This window comes from Camelus dromedarius, chromosome 8 (genome assembly GCF_036321535.1).
Source record: "Camelus dromedarius isolate mCamDro1 chromosome 8, mCamDro1.pat, whole genome shotgun sequence".
NCBI lineage: Eukaryota > Metazoa > Chordata > Mammalia > Artiodactyla > Camelidae > Camelus > Camelus dromedarius.
The window spans coordinates 21639524-21661984 of NC_087443.1; the positions used below are offsets into that span (position 1 = coordinate 21639524).

The 22461-nt window shown below is 50.5% G+C and overlaps 1 protein-coding gene across 1 annotated transcript in view; it reads right to left on the minus strand.

Moving 5' to 3' along the window:
* LOC135321814 (anthrax toxin receptor-like) overlaps nt 1-21987 on the minus strand; it is a 38293-nt gene extending 16306 nt beyond the window's left edge. The window contains exons 1-4 of the mRNA XM_064487979.1: nt 21865-21987; nt 14823-15068; nt 4212-4833; nt 4053-4113 (exon numbers count right to left, since the gene is read on the minus strand). The gene's annotated coding sequence lies outside the window, so the exon portion shown is untranslated. The remainder of the gene's footprint in view (nt 1-4052; nt 4114-4211; nt 4834-14822; nt 15069-21864) is intronic.
* Nucleotides 21988-22461: the final 474 nt, after the last annotated feature.

Below are 22461 nucleotides of genomic sequence, written 5' to 3' on the forward strand. Positions count from 1 at the left end.
AGTCACTGAGCAGATGCTCTAAAGCAGCAAACTAACCTGTGGAGGAAGAAATCAGAGAGTAGCTGCCTCCAGGGGGAGGGGTGGGGATTGCCTGGGAAGGGATCTGAGGGGACTTTCTGGGGACAACTGTAGTGTTCTCAGTCTTCATGGGTTTTGGGGTTACACAGGAGTCATGTCAGAGCTCATCAAATGATACACTTAAGTTTGCTGGATTTGAAAAGAGAACTCAGCAAAAATTATTCCTCATGTAAAGATTTGCAGAACTAAGGGTTTGGGAGTGAGGTAACCGATGACTGTAATTTACTCTGAAATGCATCAAAAAAATAAGGTGGATTGATGGAGAGAGAGAGAGGAAATAAAACATGGTCAGAGATTAATTGTAGAATCCAGGTAGTGGATATAAGTGTTTTCACTGTGAATTGTTTTAATTTAGCTGTAGACTTAAAACATTTCCATAACAAGTGGTTGGAAGATAAACAGAACTAAATGATAAAATAAAGCCACAGACACAACCCAGCAGAAGTCATAGTTCACAGCGGGTGACACATGACTTATGAGAGCGCAGACAGGGCTGTGGGAAGCCAGAGGGGCCAGGTGACCAAGAAAGGGTAAGTTCTCAAAGGCTGGGTGGGCTGGATCCCGTAGCGCTGAGGAAGGTTTTGCAGCAGGTGGGCTTAGAGCAGAGGCTGGACCTTGGGGGGCCCAGCTGTCCGGCTAGGGGGCCTCAGGCTCCCTGGTCAGGCTGGGTTAGGGAAGCGGCTCTCTCAGTCCCTTGGGCCCTGGGCACAGGATGGGCTGGAGCACAGGCCTGGAGGCAGGGAGGCCAGCAGAGGCCTCTGCCCAGCCCAGGAGGGAGCCCGAGAGGCCGAGGAAGCCGAGTGTCTCCTGCTCACCCCCTCCCGGCCTCATCACACCCGGACCACTGACTTATTCAGAGCAACACCCTGATGAACAGCTCTGACTTTACTGGGGTCCAGGTTCCTGCCCTGAGCTTTCCCTCCAAGGGACTGTCATGCTGTGTGGCAGCTTTTGACAAGATGACAGCAATTTTAAAGGTCAGAGCAGTGCTGCTGGGCCACGCAGGCAGAGGGGGTGCAGCGGGCACCTGTCATCTCAGCTGGGCCACCCCAGGGCATAGGTGACAACTGGCATCCTCTCCTGGGGTTTGACAGGCCTGTGTGTGTCCCAGGGACACAAGCAGAGACCTGCAGCTGCACGTGGCACCAGAGAGGCAGGGAAGGACCCTCCGTGTGTGGGGTCTCGGGCCCACGTCCACACCCCGCCCTGCAGGTCCCAGGGTCAGAAGACAGGAGGAGTCTGACAGCTGCCAGCAACCGCGGGCTCAGCTGGAGCCCCTTCCCCCTGGATGTTCTTAAATGGCTTCCCCCCTAAGCTGGGCTGACATGGGGGTGGGGGCAGAGCCGTGGTCAGTGATGGAATCTGAGCACCAGCTCCCGTGGGTGAGGGTCCCAGCTTCTAGATCATGCACGGGTCTCTGTGGGATCCACTGGACTATGTCTCACTGCACATCTGACAGTGGGTCCTGCTGTTTCTACCACTAGGGGGTGGAAGTGGAGCTCACAGATAGTCAGCAGTTTGCCCTGGTTTGTGCCCGTGGGCAGCAGATCTCAGGAATGGACACTGCTCGGTCCGACACCCGGCCTTGTGCACTGCAGCCCTGCAGTTCGGAGCACGGGGCCAGGCCCAGCTCCCGGGTCCGCGTCCAGCTGCATCTGGCTGAGTGCTGGTCCCTGTGGAAGCGTGTGCTCGCCCCTTCACCTCAGCTGCACAAACCCCAGTGATGTGGATGCACGAGCCGGCACACACTGCTCACTCCAGAGACAGGGCTCCTGTCAGAAAAGAACCTGCACAGGGTCCTCACTGCACTGATGCGGGGACCCTCCCAGGGGAGAGAGGGCAGCCTTGTCCAGTTCCAGACCTCAGGGAGAGGCCTTCCCCATCTAGCCGCTGGGTGTAACGCTGGCTGTGAATATTCGAATGATGCCTTTGTCAGGCCGTGTTCCTGGTATGAAGCTGGGATCAAACTTTGTCCAGTTCTTTTCTTCATCTGTTGAGACCATCATGTTTCCCTTCTCCATTTGCTGCTGTGGTAATTTACACTGATAAATTAAACATAGAATCAGACTCGCATTTCTGGAGTGATCCATAATTAGTCTTAATGTTTTGTCTTTCTTATATATTGTTGGTTTCATTTGCTAGTGTTATGTTCAGGGTTTAAAAACTATCTTTTATTTTCTTTTTTTCTTTAAAATTTTTTATTGAGTTATAGTCATTTTACAATGCTGTGTCAAATTCCAGTGTAGAGCACAGTTTTCCAGTTATACATGAACATACGTATATTCATCACATTCTTTTTTGCTGTGAGCTACCACAAGATCTTGTATATGTTCCCCTGTGCTATACAGTATAATCTTGTTTATCTATTCTGCATATGCCTGTAAGTATCTACAAATTTTGAACTCCCAGTCTGTCCCTTCCCGCCCCTCCCCCTTGGCAACCACAAGTTTGTATTCTATGTCTATGAGTCTGTTTCTCTTTTGCATTTATGTTTTTTTTTTTAGATTCCACATATGAGCAATCTCATATGGTATTTTTCTTTCTCTTTCTGGCTTACTTCACTTAGAATGACGTTCTCCAGGGATATCCATGTTGTTGCAAATGGTGTTATGTTGTCATTTTTATGGCTGAATAGTATTCCATTGTATAAATATACCACATCTTCTTTATCCAGTCATCTGTTGATGGACATTTAGGCTGTTTCCATGTCTTGGCTATTGTAAATAGTGCTGCTATGAACATTGGGGTGCAGGTGTCTTTTTGAAGTAGGGTTCCTTCTGGATATATGCCCAGGAGTGGGATTCCTGGGTCATACAGTAAGTCTATTCCTAGTCTTTTGAGGAATCTCCATACTGTTTTCCACAGTGGCTGCACCAAACTGCATTCCCACCAGCAGTGTAGGAGGGTTCCCTTTTCTCCACAGCCTCTCCAGCATTTGTCATTTGTGGACTTCTGAATGATGGCCATTCTGACTGGTGTGAGGTGATACCTCATTGTAGTTTTGATTTGCATTTCTCTGGTAATTAGTGATATTGAGCATTTTTTCATGTGCCTATTGATCATTTGTATTTATTCCTTGGAGAATTGGTTGCTTAGGTCTTCTGCCCATTTTTACAAAAATAAACTCAAAAATGAATCAAAGACTTAAACATAAGACAAGATACAATAAACTTCATAGAAGAAAATATAGGCAAAACATCATCTGACATACATCTCAAAAATGTTCTCCTAGGGCAGTCTACCCAAGCAATAGAAATAAAAGCAAGAATAAACAAATGGGACTTAATTAAACTTACAAGCTTCTGCACAGCAAAGAAAACCATAAGTAAAACAAAATGACCAGCTATGGAATGGGAGAAAATTTTTGCAAATGATGAAACGACAAAGGCTTCATCTTCAGAATATGTAAGCAGCTCATGCGGCTTAATAAGAAAAAAATAAACAACCCAATAAAAAAAAACCTATCTTTTCTTATTTCTTAATTAAACTTTTGGTTTTGAGTTTTTAAAAAGTAATTACTAAACTTACAGGGGTAATTATTTCCCAGTAAATGTATGTCAAGTCATTGCGTGGCTTACCTTAAATTTATACAGAGCTGTATGTCAAGTGTATCTTAATAAAAATGGAAGAAATGGTAGTTACACACATATTCACTCCACAACCCCCAGCAGACACCCCCCACATAAACATACCTTTAATTTCATACTCAGGGCACGATCACATACCTGACACATTTCTGTAAAAACTCCTCAGGCACACACACACACACACACACACACACACTCTCAGACACCATGTTCATGGGCGCGTGTGCACACACACACAAATACACAAACACTCGTACGCACTATTCACAACACAGTACCAACACCACACACACTCACACACACTCACACAAGCAGGCACACTCAGGCGCATTCACAGCACACATACCCAAGCACCATGCCGCCTAGGACAGTGACCCCAGCACGTACCTCCCACACAGGCATGGAATGTGTCTCCACCGATACCTCCCTTACAGGAATTTCCCACCAGCTGGAACACAGGGATGGTGGCAGGGTCAGGGAGAGCGACAGGCGTGGCCACGGTGAGAAACCACCCCCTCCCTCCTCTCACATTTAGCCCACACTCACCGATGTAAGAAAGCCTTCATCGTCAGCGGTTCTGGGTGTCTCATCCATTTGGGCCTTTCCTGTAACAATCTGACCCAGCTACAAGGGAGAGGAGCTGGCTTGGCCCACAGCCAGGGGTTGAGGACCTGGCAGGTCCCATCCCAGGAGACAGGCTCCTGCCTCCTGCCATGTTAGACTCCAAGGGCCACCGCCTGGCATCTGCCAGCTGCCCATCGTTAGGGACCGGGAAGCCCCCCGCCCGCACCTCTGTGTGTAGGTCTGCACAACACTCGTTGCTCATCTGCAGTGGCTGTCTGCTGTCTGAACACTGGGGTGGGCAGAGGGCCATCCTTGGGGTGACCCTGGGACAGCTGCCTTTGAAAGCTTTCCCCAACTGGTTTACCTGTTCTGAATTACCTGGTCTCTCTGATAGTCTTTTACACCCAGACAGTAAACCTGGACCTTCATATTCCAAGCCCTGTTAGCCTAAGAGAAAGAAAGGCTTGAGTATAAAACACACAAGCACATGGAGCACAAAGCTGGTGATGATGGACTGGATTCATCTGGCTCTTAGGTTCCCGTATAGGTGTTGGCAGGAGTGGTCCAGTGGCCACAGTGAACATCAGGCTGGCAGCCTTCCTGTCTGCAGAAGCAGGGAGCGGTCTGGTCAGCAAGGAGCTGGAGGGCCCTGCCTCAGGCTGCCAGGCCCACAGCGCTGCTCCCCACACCTGTCCCTGGGGAGAGGCCACCCCAACCCCCGCGTCCGCAATCCAGAGTTCCTGGAGGGAGAAGGGGCCGAGGCCCAGGACCCACTTGACAGATTAGGAGCCTGAGAGCGGCTCAGAGCTCTTCCTGGTGAACCCTCACTACGACCAGATGGCACAGCCTTGGCCCTGAAAGGCCGCTCCAGCGACCTCCCTGGACGAGGACCAGCCTTTCAGGTGAGCAAAGGCAGGAGCTGGGCTCTGGCCCGGGCGGCACCTGTGGCCTTTCCTGTGGGCTCTGTGGGGCCTGCTGTTCAGGACTTGAGGTCAAGGTGCTTGGACAGCAGCTCCCACCCAGCTCCCTGCCTTTCCCTGCAGGCCACGCATCTCTCCTGACAAAAGCCACAACCCTGCAATCCAGGTACTGAGGGTTCAGGGCCGAGCACAGCCTTTCCCACTGTCAGAGACTCAGTCACAGGATGAGAGTCAACCCGAGGGCAGAAGCTGAAGGGAAAGGAGACGGAGCTGGAACTGGGTGGACACAGGTGTGGGCAGCCAGGGGGACATCAAGGCCTTTGTTCCCTCAGCTGATCCCTGTCTGCTCGTGGCCCCTGTATTTTCCCTTTTCTGTCTCATGCAGCCCAACCGTAGGTCAAGCACCTCATATTTAATAAGAATCGTCTGGTTCTCAGAAACCTCCTTGGGGGTGGTTTCATCCTCACTGCACAGAGGAGGAAGCTGCAGCACAGAGAGGGAAAGGACCTCGCTCCAAGAGGCAGCGCTAGGAACTGGCCACTCAGGACTTCTCTGCCCCCTGTCTGGTGGGCGTGGGGGATGCTGCTTTGCTGGTCCCATGGGAAGGGTCTGGCTTCCAATGTGCTCATCCCTGTCTCAGGAAGGGAGACCTCAGGGACTCAGCAAGGGCCCTGCCTTGACTGTCCGTGGTGAGAGGGCGTCACCCAGGGCCGTGCACCTGGGAATCCAGTGCTCACACGTCTCTGGTGAGGGCACATGGTCCTCCAACAGACAAGGCTGAGTTTGGAAAAAGTCATCCTGCTGACACCCCCGCCCTTTCCCATCAGCCCCTGCCACAGACCCCTGAGGTCCACTTGGTCCCTCCAAGCCACTTCCCCTTGGGATCCGTGTTAAGGAAGTGGCCAGGCCGCTTCATTAGAGTGCTGGGGCTCCTGGACTTCATGTGCCCCTGGAGAAATAGATCATAAGCTGGAAAAGAAGCCTGAGGGCGGTCCACGCAGGAGGAGAGCAGCGACCCCAGGCTCACCAGGATGGGCTGTCGGCCTCTATTAAAGCAGACGGCGAGGGGTGGGCTGGGACACATGAGGCGGGGTGGGGTTAGGTCAGGCTGATCCAGTGTGCGGACTGAGCTATCACAGCAAGACTAAGGGGCTCTCACTCTGGGCCGAAGAGATGCCAACTTGTGGTGAGATCCGAGGGCCCCAGGTCCTGCCAGGCCTGACCCAACCCAGGAGCGCAGGAGGCCTGAGACCCAGGACCAGTGGAGGCCAAACCCAGCTTTGCCCACCTCAGCACAAACACCGGCCCCTCTTCTTGGCACCTGTGGGAAGATGTCTGCTTTGTCGACCGCACTCCGAATGTGCTGGAACTCCCAGCCCTTCACAGTCTCTGGCCCGGGACTGAGCTCGGCCAGTCTTCACTCTTGCCTGAGCGGGCCTTTTTCTTGTGCTTCCCCCTGCATCCCAATCCCCACTCCCAGCTCTGCAGGTGGAGAGGACACCAGGCTGCTTATGCCCTCATCAAGCCGTTCGCTTTGTAATGTACCACCCATCACAGACAGCTTCACGTCTTTTCCATTCCCCTGAGCCCCACCTTCACTTCTGACACCTTCCCTTGAGGAATAGGTCCCCACCTTCACTCTCCAGAGAGGACCCGGGAGACTCTCAAGGGCCTCCCCACAGCTCCCTTGGTTCCGGTTCTGAACCCCTACCTTGGAGGAGGCCGTGGTCCCCCTCTTCCCCATGGGCAGCTCCTCCATCAGAGGCCCACGTCCACCCCCCGCTGCCTCTGCCTCCTGCCTGACAGCTCCTCACTGACTTGTTTTCTTCCACCTCAGACTCACTCAGGTTCCCCCTCCGAAATGCAGGCCACAGGGACACACGGAACCGCACCGTCCCCCAGCTTACTGAGGAGCCAGCCCCGCTCCTGCTTCTCCTGGGAGCCAGGCCTGAGGAGCGCTGTCTCCGTGCACTGGCACCGCCACGTCCCCTCCCCTGCAGCCTTGCTGTTGGGCTCCTCTTCTGGTCTGAGCTTCTCTCCAAGGTGCTGAACGTGGCTCTGCACCACAAATCCTGGAGCATTCAGTCCGTGATGTCCTCAAACTCACTTTGGTATTTCACCCACTGAACTGGGATCCAGTCTCTTGCATCGTGAGACTCTCAACCTCACAGCTACTCAGGAGCTCCATATCTTCCCATCTCCAGGCCTTTGAGCCCACTGCTGTGTCCACCTATGTCTCACCTAGGATGCTTGCCTCCCTCCTGCACCACATGCCTCCTTCCTGCACCCCAGCCCAGCCTGGTGTTCAGAACCACACTCATGAGCTACCTTGTCTCAGACCCACCAAGGGACCCAGCTTCCATCCACCGAAGCCCCCAGCACTTTGACAACCCTTAACCCTGCCTCCTGGTTCTGAATCTGCCTCCCCACTTCCCCCACTAGCCCAGAGCAGAGAGGGACACAAACAGCAGGTGCCCAGTACAGGCCAGTGTTCATAAAGGGCTCACATATCTGCTCCAGCAGATCCCAGGAGTCCTCAGAGCCAGCCTGTTCTAAGAAAAGGGAATAGCACTCAGGGGACACAGTTCAAAATTCCACATCCCTTAAAAAGCCATCCCTGATTTTTTTTTAAAGAATTCTTGCTTTTTCCTTTAATTTACTTTATTTATAAATAACTTTGTCCTTTTCTTTTGGCCCTTGGCACCATTTAACCTGGTGCTTAGTTATTGTGTAACTGGTTTGCCTGTTTTCTAATCTGTGAGGTCCTCCAGGGCTGACTGTGTCCCCTACAATATGGCCTGACTCCCAGGCAGGATCCAAGAAGGCTGCTGAGACCTGATTGAACCAGTGTGCTCTGTGCTTTTTTTCTGCTTCAGAATACCTCCCTGACACGGGGGAGTCCTATAACCACCGAGTCTAAACAACTGTGTACTCTGCCTGGCAGGGGAAACACCCTGCAACTTGGAGAAACCATAATTTTTGAACTTTCCGACCAAATCCTCCACAAGGTTGTAAATAGTTATCCATAGCTGTCCACACTTCCTGACCTGAAAATGAATACCTGAGTCAGAGGGATGAGGTGCATCCATTGTGTGGGCAGAATTTCTGCCTCCCCAGCTTTCAGCGGACATTTTAGCAACTCCTCCCCACCCTACATAGCTGCAAGCTGCCACACTCCCTCAGCAACTGCAGTGGGTCACCCTGGTGTTGACTTTGTCATTATGAATGTGGGAAGGGTGACCAACCAGATGTGTGTGCTTGGGACTCAGGAACATTGAAGGATGAGGGACTTCTGGTGGCAAACCAGGATGGTTGATCAGACTCAGTGGAGCTGTCACACAGGAAATGATGTAGGATGCACTGGTTGGAAAAGCCTCCAGTGATTCTGATATGACTCCTCTGGTCCCTCAGTTCCCCTTGGGAACAAGCCATTTCCAGCTGTCTGCTCCTCTCCTGCCCTTTTAAAGTATGTGGGGGGGGGGGGTGTCAGGCCTCTTTGGCACTATGTCCCAACAAAAGTCTCTTAGTTGGTCCTGCCTACCATTCCTTCTGCCTCCTCTAGGCTGCATCTAAATTTGTCAACAGACAGTGATGAAACTAAGGGTAGATTCTTCTAACATTATCAAGATTATCATTCACTGAGGCATATGTACCAGGCATTTTACAAACATGATTTCCAATTCCAGAATAACCCCAGGATGTCAGCATTGTTCCCATTTTACAGATAAGAAAGCTGAGGCTTTTACAAGTCATTGAATTTATCATACTTCCATAGCTGGCATGAATTTGAACCCAGATCTAACCTCAAAACCCATACTCTACACATTGCACTAGGCAGACGTGTGTGACATGGCTGTCTGTGTTCAACAATTGCTGGGTAGCAAACACTAGACTCTGACAATGGACCTACAATATAAACTTTCTATCAGAAGCTTCCATGCTAAAGTGCAAGACATTTCCTTTCTTTACTAATGGTAACACTTTAAACTTTCCTTCTCATTACTACTCTCCTCTGCTTTCCCTCTAAGTGAAAGGATCTTCCAAAGAAGATTTACAGGAAACAAGAGTCTTCAACCAACTCACTTACTCTGGGTAAGTTTCCAGTTTGTGATTATTTTGAAGGAAGGTCAAGATTCTGGAACATGGAAGAACATGAGTGCTCATGGGTCATGGGAAAACCACTACAGGTCCCTAGGAAGGAAGCAGTATGGAACAAGGGCGACCATGTGGGCTTCTGGTACACAGAGCTCCAATCATGATTTAGTGCCCCACTGTTAAGTGAGAATGGAGAGTTAAGGATCACCAGGCATTTCAGGACATCTCTACCATTAAAACTTAAAGCCAAAACATCCAAGTGATATAACTCTGCTGGAAGAATGGAAATGGGTGAGGCAGAATCATGTAGGGGAGCTGAGCTACAAGAAAACTAAATTATCTTCCCCTATAGTAAGGAGTGAATAGAGAAAGTGCAACCTCAAATAGCAAGAAATAGCAGTCAGTGTAAGCATGGTATTAAAAGCATGGTCATCATACCAGAAGATAATCTGGAGGATTTGAAAGTGGGTGTATCCGGAGAGAAGAATCAGATGGGGCAGGGATGGGGCAGGAGTTTTCAGTTTTTTGTTGTCAACTTTGTAAAATTGTTTTATTTTAAATGTATGTTCAAGTGTTTTCTTGATAAATGTAAAAATGAAATTATAAACAAAAACTAGTAGCAGATTGAAGACCACAAAATGGCAGACTTGGAAGTTCTAAGCCCTGATTTTCCCATGGAAATACTGAACAAACAAACAAGGCTGAAAGAAGAAACAAAATATATTACTATGGAACACCAATCTACAAAGATAAGCAGAAACAGAGGGGAAAAGATATAATAGAAATATTAAAATAACTCAGAAAGCGATCAGTAAGATGACATTAGTTAAGTCCTTACGTATCACTAATCACTTTAAATATAAATGGGTTGAATTCACCAAACAAAAGACACAGAGTGACTGGATGGATAAAAAAATAAGACCAAATTATATGTGCCTACAAGGGACTCACTCAGCCTTAAAGACATATGTAGGTTCAAAGTGAAAGGATGGAAGAAGATATTCCATACAAAGGAAACCAAGAGAAATTGGGTAGCCATACTCAGACAAAATAGACCTCAATCCAAAAACAGTAACAAGAATGAAAGAGGTCAATGCAACAAGGAGATACAGTAATCATATATAAATAGGTACCCAACATCTGAGCACCTAAATATATTGAGCAAATACTAACAGATCTGAAGTGGGGAAAGATCACAATACCATAACAGTAGGTGACTTCAATAACTATTGGATAATGGATAGATCATCCAGACAGAAAATCAACAAGGAAATGTTGGAATTGCACCATCCTATGATCAAATGAACTCAATAAACATGTACGGAGTATTCCATCCAATTGCAGCAGAATGCATATGCTTCTTAAGTCTATACAGATTACTTTCCAGAAGAGATCATATGATAGGAAACAAAATAAGTCTTTGCAAATTTAAGAAGACTAAAATCATACCAAGTGTCTTTTCAACTACAATGGCATGAAACAAGAAATTAGCAAGAGGGAAAACTGAAAAATCTACATATGTGGAAATGAAACAACACACTTTTGGACAATGAATGGATCAAAGAAGAAATCAAATGGTAAATTAAAAATATCTTGAAACTACTCAAAATAGAAATACAATGTATTAAAACTTACAGGATGCCACTAAAGCAATTCTGAGACAAAAGTTTACAATGATAAAAGAGATTTCAAATAAATAACCTAATTCTAAGCCTCAAGGAACTAGAGAAAGAAGAACAATCTGAGCCCAAAGTTAGCAGAAGAAAGGAAATAATAAAGATTAGAGCAGAAATAAATGGAATTGAGAACAGGAGAACAATGGAAAAGATTAATCAAACTAAGAGTTGGTTCTATGAAAAGATAAACAAACTGACAAACTTACAGCTACACTAAAAAAGAGAAAAAGGGAAAGGACCCAAGTCAATAAAATTATAAATGAAATAGGAGACATTACCACTCAGACCACAGAAATCGTAAGAGTATATATGAACAGCAAAATGCCAACAACTGGACAACCTAGAAGAAATGGAAAAAATTGTAGAAACATACAACTTAACAAGACTTAATCAGGAAAAAATAGAAAACCTGGACAAACCAATAATGAGTAAATAGATTGAATCAGTAGTCGAAAACCTTCCAGTGCAGAAAATTCTAGGATCGGACAGATTCACTGGTGAATTCACCAATATTTAAAGAAGAATTAATGCCAATCCTTCTGAAACTTTTCCAAATAATTGAAGAGGGAACACTTGCAAACTCATTCTAGGAGGCCAGCATCACCATGATACAAAAAGCAGGTCAGGACACTGCAAGAAAAGGAGACTATAGACCAATATCCCTGATGAATAGACACAATTCTCCACAAAATATTAGCAAACTGAATTTAAGAGCACATTAGGATCCTTATAAAAAATGGAAGAGCACATTAAGAGACCACACTCCTATGGTCACTTAATCTATGACAAAAGAGTCAAGAATATACAATGGAGAAAAGACAGTCTATTCAATAAGTGGTGCTGGGAAAACTGGACAGCTACCTATTAAAGAATGAAATGAGAACATTTTCTCACACCACATACAAAAACAAACTCAAAATGGATTAAAGACCTAAATGTAAGACTGGAAACCATAGAACTCATAGAGGAGAACATAGGCAGAACACGCTTTGACATAAATTGTAGCAATATTTTTTGGATCTGTCTCCTAGGGCAAAGGGGGAAAAAAAGCAAAAAAATAAACAAATGGGACCTAATTAAACTTAAAAGTTTATGCACAGCAAAGGAAACCATCTACAAAATGAAAACACAACCTACTGAATGGGACAAAATATTTGCAAATGATGTGACTGATAAGCGGTTAATATCCAAAATATATAAACAGCTCAAACAACTTAATATAAAAAAAACCACCAAACACTCCAATTAAACAATGGGCAGAAGATCTGAATAGACTTTCTCCAAAGAAGAGATACAGATGGCCAATAGGGACATAAAAAGATATTCAACATCATCAATCATCAAAGAAATGCAAATCAAAACCACAGTGAGACATCACCTCGCACCTATCACCAAAAAGACTACAAGTAACAAATGTTGGCCAGGATGTGGAGAAGTCTGTCTCTGGGTATATAATCCTCAGCGTCGCTAGAATAAAATTCTCTAATTTTTCTACTTTGCTTGATTGTTAATTGAATTTTCATCAGCGAGCATTATATATTCATGGATTAGCAGACTTAATATCGTTACATGGGCAATACTAGGTGGGGGCAGGGTATGTGGAGCAGTCAGTCCTGGAGCCTGAATGGGGGTAGCGGGGACTCCCTTCCCTGCTGCCCTCTCAGCCTTCGTGGCAAGACTCACACCCTGCACACTGAGCTACAGCCGCACCAGCTGTGATCAGAGGGATCAGTGATGCCTCCTGGCATTTCAGAAACCAAAAGAGGTAAGGGGTGGTCAGTGGGGATAACCCAGCTCAAAAAGCCATTTCTCCGGTGCCTTTCTAGTCCCCCTACCTCACACCGTCCTTGGAGGAGAGGAAAGGGGAGCATCCTCCCAGTATTTAGTATTTTACAGCAAACTAACTTTGATTGACATTGAGCAAATCATTTAATACTCCCAGCCGCAGTCTCATCACCCTAAAATAGGGAAGTGGAACCTATTCCCTTCAGCTGTCGGGTGCTCTTAGTGTTCAGCATACACCTGGAACATAATAAGTGCTCAGTTATTACTTCACGTGACCCACCTGTGCCTCCCCCATCCGTCCTGGGGCTGTGCTGTGCCCACCCTGGGCCTGACTGCAGAGACCAAGGGCAGGGGCACTGTAACAAGATGGCAGCCTAGAGGACCCTTTGAATTCACTATGACTCTCGGGAAAGACTGACCTAAAGAGGGTGTCCCCTGCCCCTGCCCATTCATCCGCAAACCCAGTGCCCATGGGGGGGCTCACTCCCACCCTGGGCTGTGCTAAGGACCCAGACAAGATGTGCTCAGAGTCGCTCCCGTGGACCACGAGGAGGGGATTTCTCTTCTAGTAGGCTGGGTGCTCCCATGTTTGCTGCCTTTGCTTAGAAGCTGGTGGGCTGGGGCACGCATCCCCTCAATCGTCAGTCTCCATGGAGAATCCGAGGAACCAGAGGAAGCACAATGTGAGATGCCGGAATGAGGGCAACACAGGAGGCCTGAGTCCTGTCACCCCCACCAGCCTCTGGGATACTTCACCCAACCTCTGGGAGCCCAGCCCTCTTTCCAGGAGATTGCATATGCAAATACTTTCCCTGCCTTATACCCCAGGACTGTTTTGAGAATGACACATGTGCAGTAAAGGGCTTTGGGGACTGTGAAGTGCCTGAGTGATACTGGGAGTCATACCACTGCTACTACTGAATAAGTAAAATTTATCCTCAGCCCCACAGAGGAGTGGAAAGTGGAACCAAGCTCTCCAGCCTGAGGACCCACTCCCCTCCCTTTCCTTCTCTGAGCGCCAGAAGGAGCCTCACGCACAGCCCAGCTGTCCCAGGGCCACACGCAGACAGACCAAACTGCACTGAAAGTGCACACAAATTGTACCGTGGGTCTCCAAGTTATCCAACAAAGAAGCAAAACTCAGAACCAGCCAAGCAAAGGACATTTTAAGCAGTGACATTAAGAGAACGCCCAAGAAAACACAGTAATCTCTCTGGGGCCCAGTGAGAATCAGGGTCATTTGGTTCAAAACAAAACAAAACAAAAAAAACCACAACCCAAAATCCAAAGTGAGCTTCTCACAAGTGCTAAGAAGGCAGCTCCTAGCAATCGCCTGCCTCTCCAGCTGTTTAAGGGGTATGCGGTTCATAGCTCCAAGCCAAGTTAAGAGCCGTCCGGGAACCGGTGGCTCTTTTCCCTTGCCAAAAGAAAAAGTCCCAGGCAATAAATGGCTGGGGCATTCCTTCTGCCTCAGGACCAGGAGGCCACAGAGGTCTATTCCTTGGATCTGACTGAGGCCACTCCTCCCTCTCCCCTCACAGAAGCTATGTCCCTTTAAGCCAAGTCCTTTTAAACCAAGATGAAGTAGAGGTCATATGAGCTCTGGCAGGAATCTTGTGCCCGGCTCTTCCAGGCCCTGGCACTTGGGTCGCCGAGGTGTTGGAAGTTTCCTGCGTCCTGGCTGAGGTGGCGGTAGAGGTTCCCCCAGTCCAGACTGAGGTGGGGCAGGTCTTTCCAGCTTGGACCACTCTGCCGGAGGCTCCCCGCACTCAGCATTGGAGGCAGCAGCAGGAAAAGCGTGGGTCCCAGCATCCCGGGCCTACCGCTCCCCATTTTTTTGGCCGCTCCTGAGGCCCCACTGAACGCTGGCCACTCAGGCCACCTCAGGAGGTGGCCTCTGCTGCCTCTGCCCGGTCCCAGGGCCCCCAGTCCCTCCAGCCCTTTGACCAAGGTGTCCCTGCCCGGGGGGTGGAAGAAGCAAGCTTGGCGATGGCCTCACTTTCAGTGTGGCCCTTCCCTCTGCCCCAAGGAGGCAGAATTCCCTGTGATGTCCTTTTTGATGGACAGGAAGGTTGTCATGGTGACCTTGTGACCTGCAGCTCTGCTCAGCATCTTACCTGTTGACAATCCTGTGGAGTGTCAAAGGATCGTTGGAGGGGTGGGAGGACGAGGCCTCCATCTATTCTTCATCCCAAACCCTCTCAGGTGGCCCTCAAATCCTGGAGGGACCCTGCCTTTTTGCCAACTGAAAGAGGGCAGCTGAGGTGTCTTAGATGAGGACATCACTGTCGGGGAGGATGTCAAGGAACTGGGAGTCTAGAGTGTTGCAGTGGTCATTGGCGTGACCCAGTGGATGGAAGGCTCTGGAAAAGAAAGCAGGTCCAGTAAGGATGTCAAAGTCCTTTGTGAATGAGGGACACGCCAGTTACCCTCTGCTGTGTAACAGACCACTCCAAGCTGAACAGCAACAAAAAAACTGTTTTATTATGCTCCCCTGAGTCAAAGTGATTCAAAACCTTAGACTGTGGGTGTAAGAAGTTTTTAGGAATACCTTAACCCACTTATTTTGTTTAATTTTCTTCATTTTTGTATGCACAAGAGTGATACTTGCTAAAAATTCTGTCTAGTAAGTCCAAAATAGACCTTTTAAATATATTCCAAAATTACAAGTGATAAAAAATACTGCGTTAGCAGTTTTTGGGGGGAGTGATATTTAAAATAATGGAATATCTTCAATAAAGGATATTTTGGAATTGAGAAATATGGTGCATTTCTCCCAACAGCCTATTAGGTTTTCCCGACTTCACATCCTTCATGATACTTGGTATTGTCATATTTTTATATATTTTCCTGTGATTTGATGTCTCATTTTTAAAATGAAGTTTCTAAACTGTTTATTGGCAATGTGAAAAATGTATTTATTTATTGATATATTCACTCAACTGGCTAAGCTCTCTTATTCTAAAAATTGATCAGTAGAATCCTTTAGGTTTCCATAAAAATAAAAAACAGAAGCCCAAAGCATTGTGCTGACTAGCTCTCCAATGAAATGTTGACTGGGATGTTTGATGCAGGCATTCATGATTTTAAAGCAAACGCTCCCTACATGTAACCATTAAGAATAATATTTATCAAAGGCTTTGGTATAAATCCTTTATCTAGATTAGAGCATTTCCCTACTATTTGTGGTTTTCTACAAATTATGAATGAATGTTGAATTTATCTAAATTCTTTTTCTGAATATATTGTGAGGATATATATTTTTCTCCATGAATCTGTTTTTTAATGTGGTTAATTGAAGGCATGCATGTAAAATCAATTACATATTTTTATAAATAAATACAATTGACCACAATGATTTTTTTTGAACACTGCTGGATTGAGCTTACTATTAGTTCAGAATTGTTTTACCAGTGATTATGACAGAAGATCTCCTGTAATTTTTAATTTTTGTGCTGTCCTTCTCTGATTTTGATATTAGATAAGACCAGCCTTGTAAGATGAACTCTGGAGTGTTTTACTTTCGTTTGGAAGGACTTTGGACATAGTCACATTAATCTGCTCCTTGAGTATTTGGTATGGTAACATCTGTGCCTGGTGTTTTCTTTGTGGGAAGTCTTGAACTACTGACATAATTTATTTAATATTTACTGAATATTATGCCCTTAATTATGCACCCCCATTCATAATTTGAAACCTCAGCCGGTAATGTAACTCTATTGGAAATAGGGTGTTGAGGCGAGTGGAGGACAGCGAAGGTCCTTGAACCCTGGATTGGAACAAAAGAACAAGGACTGCACAGATCCACTTGCTCCTAGAACTGCTGGTGTCTGTGGAAGGAGAAAGACGAGGGAGAAGCTCTGCTTTGCCCAGCGATCGTCTGGACAAAGAACTGTCCTCCAGTTGCAAAGAGCATTGGTAGAGCCTCATAGGACAGGGGGGCAGAGGCAGCACTGAGCGGCTGTGCACGCGGTCTCCTGACCCAGAGCTCACTCTCCAGAGATGACCTCACACTTCTGCAGTGGTCCAGTGAGAGGAGTGGGGGTCACGACACAGGTGCATGTAGCCTGGAGCTGGGTGAGACTCCAAGTCTGATTTTTGACCCTGGGAAAGAGCCTGCCAGCCTTCAACAAGAGCGTTAGGAGCTGGCAGGGACTCCCCAGGAACAAGCCACGTCAGACTCACATCATTTTCCACTTGAGAGGCTTTGCTGTGATGATTGTCGCAGACTGAGAGGACCAAGGTTAGATGCGGCCCCAGCTGGAGTTTGGGAGGACATACTTTGCACTTGCTTCAGTGACCTGACCCAGCAGTGCTGGTGCCTGTGAGAGTGGTGACCCTCAGGGAGGCCATATGTATCTTCCATTAGGTCAACCGAATCTAGAATGCAGAGTCTGTGGTTTACAAATGTCAAAGACCAAAAAAACTGAGGCTGGACAAGTGAACTGACTTTTCTAAGGTGACACAGCTGAGAGCAGCAGAGCCAAACAAAAGCGTATGCCTTGGTCATACTGCCAGGGGCCACAACATGCACTAAGGGACAAGGTCCCAGACCACAGCCCCAGCCTTTGGCCTAGCTGCTCCCGCAGGGGTGGGGGCTGGGCATTTGGAGCTGCTGCCACCCCTCCCCCACTTCCTGGAGAACCGGCTGGGGTTGGAGAGGGTTGGGGTGAGAGGGCAGCTCACGTTGCAGGCCCAGCCGCACCTGTCCAGGATGAATAAAGGCATTTCCCCTCCATCCTCTGAGTCTCTCTCCTGAACCCACTTCTCTGTGGGTCCTTAGGCTGAGACCCGCCAAAGGGAGGACCTGCTACTGCTTCAGGGTTGTTGCTGTGGGGCTGGTGGGCAGGGTAGGGTGGGTCCGGGAGTCACTACCCAGACTGCAGGTGGCCGGCCTCCTCACAGGGGGAGCTGCAGCCCAGTGCCTGCAGCGGACAGGGGACGGGCCCCACTCCGTGCTTTTCTACTAGTCCCTCACCAGAGGCATGGGAGTTAGGGGTTACTGAGGACTCAGGAGTTCATGAGCAAGTTTGAATCTCAGTTTGCTGGGCTCTGAAGTGAGAAGCCAGCCCCAGCCCTGCCTGCCTGACCTCCACGCTCAGGCTCGCAGTGCATATGCCCGGGGATGCCAGCCCCTGCTGAGAATGAGCAGGCCCTGCCTTTGCCAGTCCCCCCACCGCAATACGCCACTTCCCTGTTGCAAAGGCTCAGGCCAGGACGCCTGAGAATCTATCGGCCCACTGTGAAAAGCGGGTCATAGCTGCGGTGGAAATAGGCTTCCTCCAGAGGGCTCTGCATCCTCTTAGGGAAGAAGTTCCTGATGCAGAAGGACTTGATCACCCCAGCAGGAAACACCACAGCCCAGCTGGGAGGGCAGGGCTGAGTGTCCGGAGGGCTGCCTGGCCAGCATCCCTGAGCCTGGGTTGCCCGATCCCAGGGTATCAGTGGCCCACCAGAGGACTTATCGAGGCTCCAAGCCCTGGGAAGGGCCCAGCACCCAGTCCAGCTTGTTCCACGGCCTTGGTGATTTGGGGTGTGCCCCTGAAGGGAGCTGAGAGGCCATTATGCCCACCCCCTGATGCCCGGCCTGAGCTTTGGGTTCTATTTTTAAAAGTCCCCCCTAGTCATTGGCTCTAGTACAACCCAATATACCCCCTGCCCGCAGTGAGGACATTCTTCCTGCTGTCTAGCTTAAGGCCTCTGTGCTGCAATTTAAGCCCTGGGCTGGCTGGGGACAGGTGGCGCATAGACCCTGGATGAGGTAATTGGCTATCCTGGGTGCCACTGAGCCAGGGGGCTAATTTCCACCCATAGGGATGGGGCAGGGAGCAGCAGAAGGAGGTCCTGAGGGTGGTGGGGCTGGGGGAGATCTGGGCTCCGTCCCGGGTGTAGGAGGCTGGTGGACCCAGGAGAGTGAGGGTGGATGGTCCTGCCTGATGCAGGGAGAAGACCTGCAACCGTGGGCTGGGGAGCTATGGAGGGTCTTGGGGCTGGGGTGGGGGTGTGTCCACTGGGGCTCACTGCCCATGTGTCACTGTGTCATCAGATGGAGTATGCGAGGCTCTGGGTGTCTTTTTAGTATCTGGGACCCTGTGTCCAGGGTGGTGGGTCTGGTTCTCAGGGTAGAATGAGGCGGACTTGCAGCAGGAGGATGGAGGACGAGGCGTTTCCCTGCACTGGAGCTAGGCCAGCGCCTGTCTCAGAGGAGTGTGGCCCCTGTGGCTGTTTTGGGGCTCCCACAGCTCCTCTGAGAGGGGCGTTCCTTCTTAAGTTCCCCCCAGTGTCCACATCAGGTTCCCCAGCCAGGACTGTGCCTCGGGGGGGGGGGGGTCACTGTCTCCCTGCCCCCTCTGCCAAGCACCCTTCAGGCCTTGCCTGGCTTGCCCACCTCAGTGCCTCCCCACTGCCCTCGCCGCCCCACCCCCAGGCCCAAGGCAAGTCTCCGCTGTCTCCCTGCCTCCAGGTGGGCAGAGGCCCAGATACCCCCGCCTATCCATCACCCTCCAGTGACAGCCCCGGGCCTCAGCCTGCCCCCTCGTGCCCGCACCAGCCCTGCCGGAGCTCAGCCTCAGCCTCACCCCACCAGGCAGGGGTTGTCTTTGCCCTGGAACATTTCACAGTCCACCCTGAGCCTTGGGGCCTTCAGCCCCGCCTCTGCTGGACTTATGGGGAAGTCCTTTTACTTAACAAGTGTTGCCTGAGCACCTACTTTGTCTTAGGTACTGATCTGGGTGCCAGGGACACAGCAGTGGTTAAAACAAAGTCTCTTCTCACAGACAGCTTCCTCTCAAGCAGCTAGCTTCTCTGGACTTCAGTGTCACCAGTTGGACGAGGGAGTTACTCAGACAGTCACCAAAGATCTGTGACATCCCCATCAGACAGTGCTACTCCCTGATCACAGACACTGCAGGACTCATGGCCCTTTCAGGTGAGCATGGGGAACAAGACGTGAGACAGGCAGGAGGGCAGCTGCAGGTGAGTGGCCAGGGCTCAGGCAGGTGAGGAAGGCCCAGCCCCATGAAGCCAGCCAGTGTGAGGCCCAGGGAGGGGGAGGGAGACGGAGGCTGTTAGCTGAGGTCTGGGAAGGAGTGGGTGTTGGAGACCAGTTACCAGTGCAGCCCAGCTCCCAGCCCCGACAGCAGGGCAGCCAAGGTCAGTGGTCTGTCCAGCTAACTATCCACCCGCCTGCCACCTGCTCTCTAGGAGTGCTGTCTCCCAAAAGCAGCTGTCGACTCCCAGGGAGATACTCCAGGCTTGGGGACACCCTGAGCCCACCCTCCCAGGGTAGGGCTTAGAAAGGAAGGCACTGTACTTTCTGCCCACCTGCCTGCCTGGCCTTTCCTCCTCTGCTCAAAACACCAGCCGTTTCTCCCTGTTTCACATTCTAATAGGCCAGCCAGCTCAGGTGGGCAACAGCTTTGGCCCAAACCAAGGGCCTGTGGCTGGCAGTATCTAGGTGGGTCTAGTCCCAGCCGCTAGACCAGGAAAGCGTGCTCATCTTTCCAAGAACCTCAGGGAGGATGGATGGACAGACGCACACGCCCTTCTCCCAGCATGCCCCGCCCCGGTGGGTACCAGGCTGTGGGCAATGTACAGGTTAGTGATAATGCTCTCGCCTCCCTGCTTTCCTCTCCTTGCTCCCTCCACTCTCTGAAGAGCCTAGACTCTGCCCAGCCCCACTCTCCACCTGGCTGTACCCACTTCCTTGCCTGGAAGACCGTGGCTGAGCTCCCTCGGCCAGGGGGCTTTGTGACTTGGGTCTTTGCTGCCCTGTGTTCCCTGGCGAGGACCTTGAAGTTGTGCCTTATCTAGTGCGGAGCCCTGGTGGTGGCTAGGACCCAGCTGAACCTCCCTCTTGTCTGGACAGAGTGTCAGCTCAGGAGCTGGGTAACTGGCCCAGGGTTGTCCAGCCACGAAAACAATCACAATTAGAGAAGCAGCTCTGGACCTGGCCCAGCTCAGCTCCAGGCCCCTCACACCATAATCCCCTCAGATCCTCAGAGGCTGCTACTTGTCCCACAGGAACCAAGGCTCAGAGAGGTTGAGTGACTTCCCTAAGGTCACACAGGTAGTAAACCCAGGCCACGCTGGAGCCTGAGCTTATTCCTGTGGGAACTCATGCCAGATAATGGGCTCCCAGCGGCTGCAGGCGCCTCCGGATGCCCAAACCCGACTGTGGTGGGGGGCCCTGCCTGCACCCTCAGCACAGGGTCTGAAAACAGGTCTGAGGCTGGCCCACACCCTCCAGACCCTCTGGGGGCCCAGCAGTTATTCCTGGCTCTCCTGTCTCATTTGTGCTCTGGAAAACTTGACAGCAGCATGGAAAGCTCCAGCTGCCAGTGTCGCACGCCAGGCCCCCGTGCCCTTTGCGCCGGAATGGCAGGGGGCAGGAAGGAGGGGAGGAGAGGCCATTTGCTCAGCTGCTGGGACAAGGGGCCAGAAGGGACAAGGAAGGGAAAATGTGTGTGGTGTGGTCAGCCCATAACCCAGAGACATTGTGTTCCGAGTGCCCCTGGGGATTCCTGCCAGTGTGGTCTTTGGGCCAAGATACCTTTCCTCAGAAGAGATCTCAGGCCCTGTGTGGTCTGGAGGTAGCTCAAGGCCCACTCTGGTTCCCTGTTGGGGAAACTGAGGCTCAGGGAAGGCAACCGGGCTGGCTGTTCTCGGCCCTCCTGGAAGACTCTGGCCTGAGCTGGGCCCTGAAGACTCATGCGGGCCTGGGTGTGAGTAATTTCGCAGCTGCCAGCACCCCGCCTCACGCCCTGGGCCTAGCGCATACAACCAGCATGGCAAGGAGTCCCCACTTCACAGGGGCATTCGGTAACCTGCCCAAGGCCACAGAACTATCAGGTGGAAGAGGCCAGGGAGGGACCTGTGTTCTTTCCCTCACTTCACCACCTCCTCTGCCCTGTGTCAGGAGCCCAGCTGTCCTCGCTGCCTGGCCCTGGCCCAGGAGGCCAGCAGCTCATGGCCAGCACCCCGACCTCCCCCATCCGGTCCCCTGCCCCTTCCTCAGGCCCCATCCAATCCATCCTTGGCTTTATCCCTTTTCCTGGGGGTAGGGGGCATCTGTCCTGCCAGGCTGAAGAGGACCCAGCAGCAGGGCATGACAGGTGTGGGGAAAGGCACACGGTCGGGGAGCCCCGGGCTAGGCTGTACCTGGAGCTGCAGGCTCTTTCTCTGGACACACGCAACCATCTGATGCCTGAGGCTGCCTCTGGGGAAAGGGAGGGGTAGCCGGAAGAATGCTCTTAAAGAGAAAGGCCAGCCTCCCTCATCTGCCTCCCCTGGGAGAACTGAAGCCAGCCAGAGAGCAGCTGGTGCTCACAGGCTGGGCGTGAGCTGCTTCCCAAGAAGAGCAGCTCCTTGGGGAGCAGGGATGGGGCAAGCCTGGCCTTTGCCCCTCCTCCAGTCTGCTCCCTGCAGTATGAGGTGGGGGTTTGGGGAGTGAAATTCACGAGGTGGAAGACAGAGGGAGAGGAGGAAGAGAGGCTGCTGCGGGTGTCAGAGGCCAAGCCTGGGGTCTCTCTCCCATCGCAGCACCAACAAGAAGAGATCGTGGCTGTCCAAGGAGACCTTCTCTGCTTTTATTTCTCCACACCCTGCCAGAGCCACACAGCCCTGGGATGAACTCAGACCACTGATTTGAAACAAGCCACAGGCGCCGTGTGTGCACGCCTGTGCTTAGTGTGCAAGCAAATACATACACACAGGAGCGTGTGCCCCAAACGCACATGGCACGAGAGGGCAGGCGGT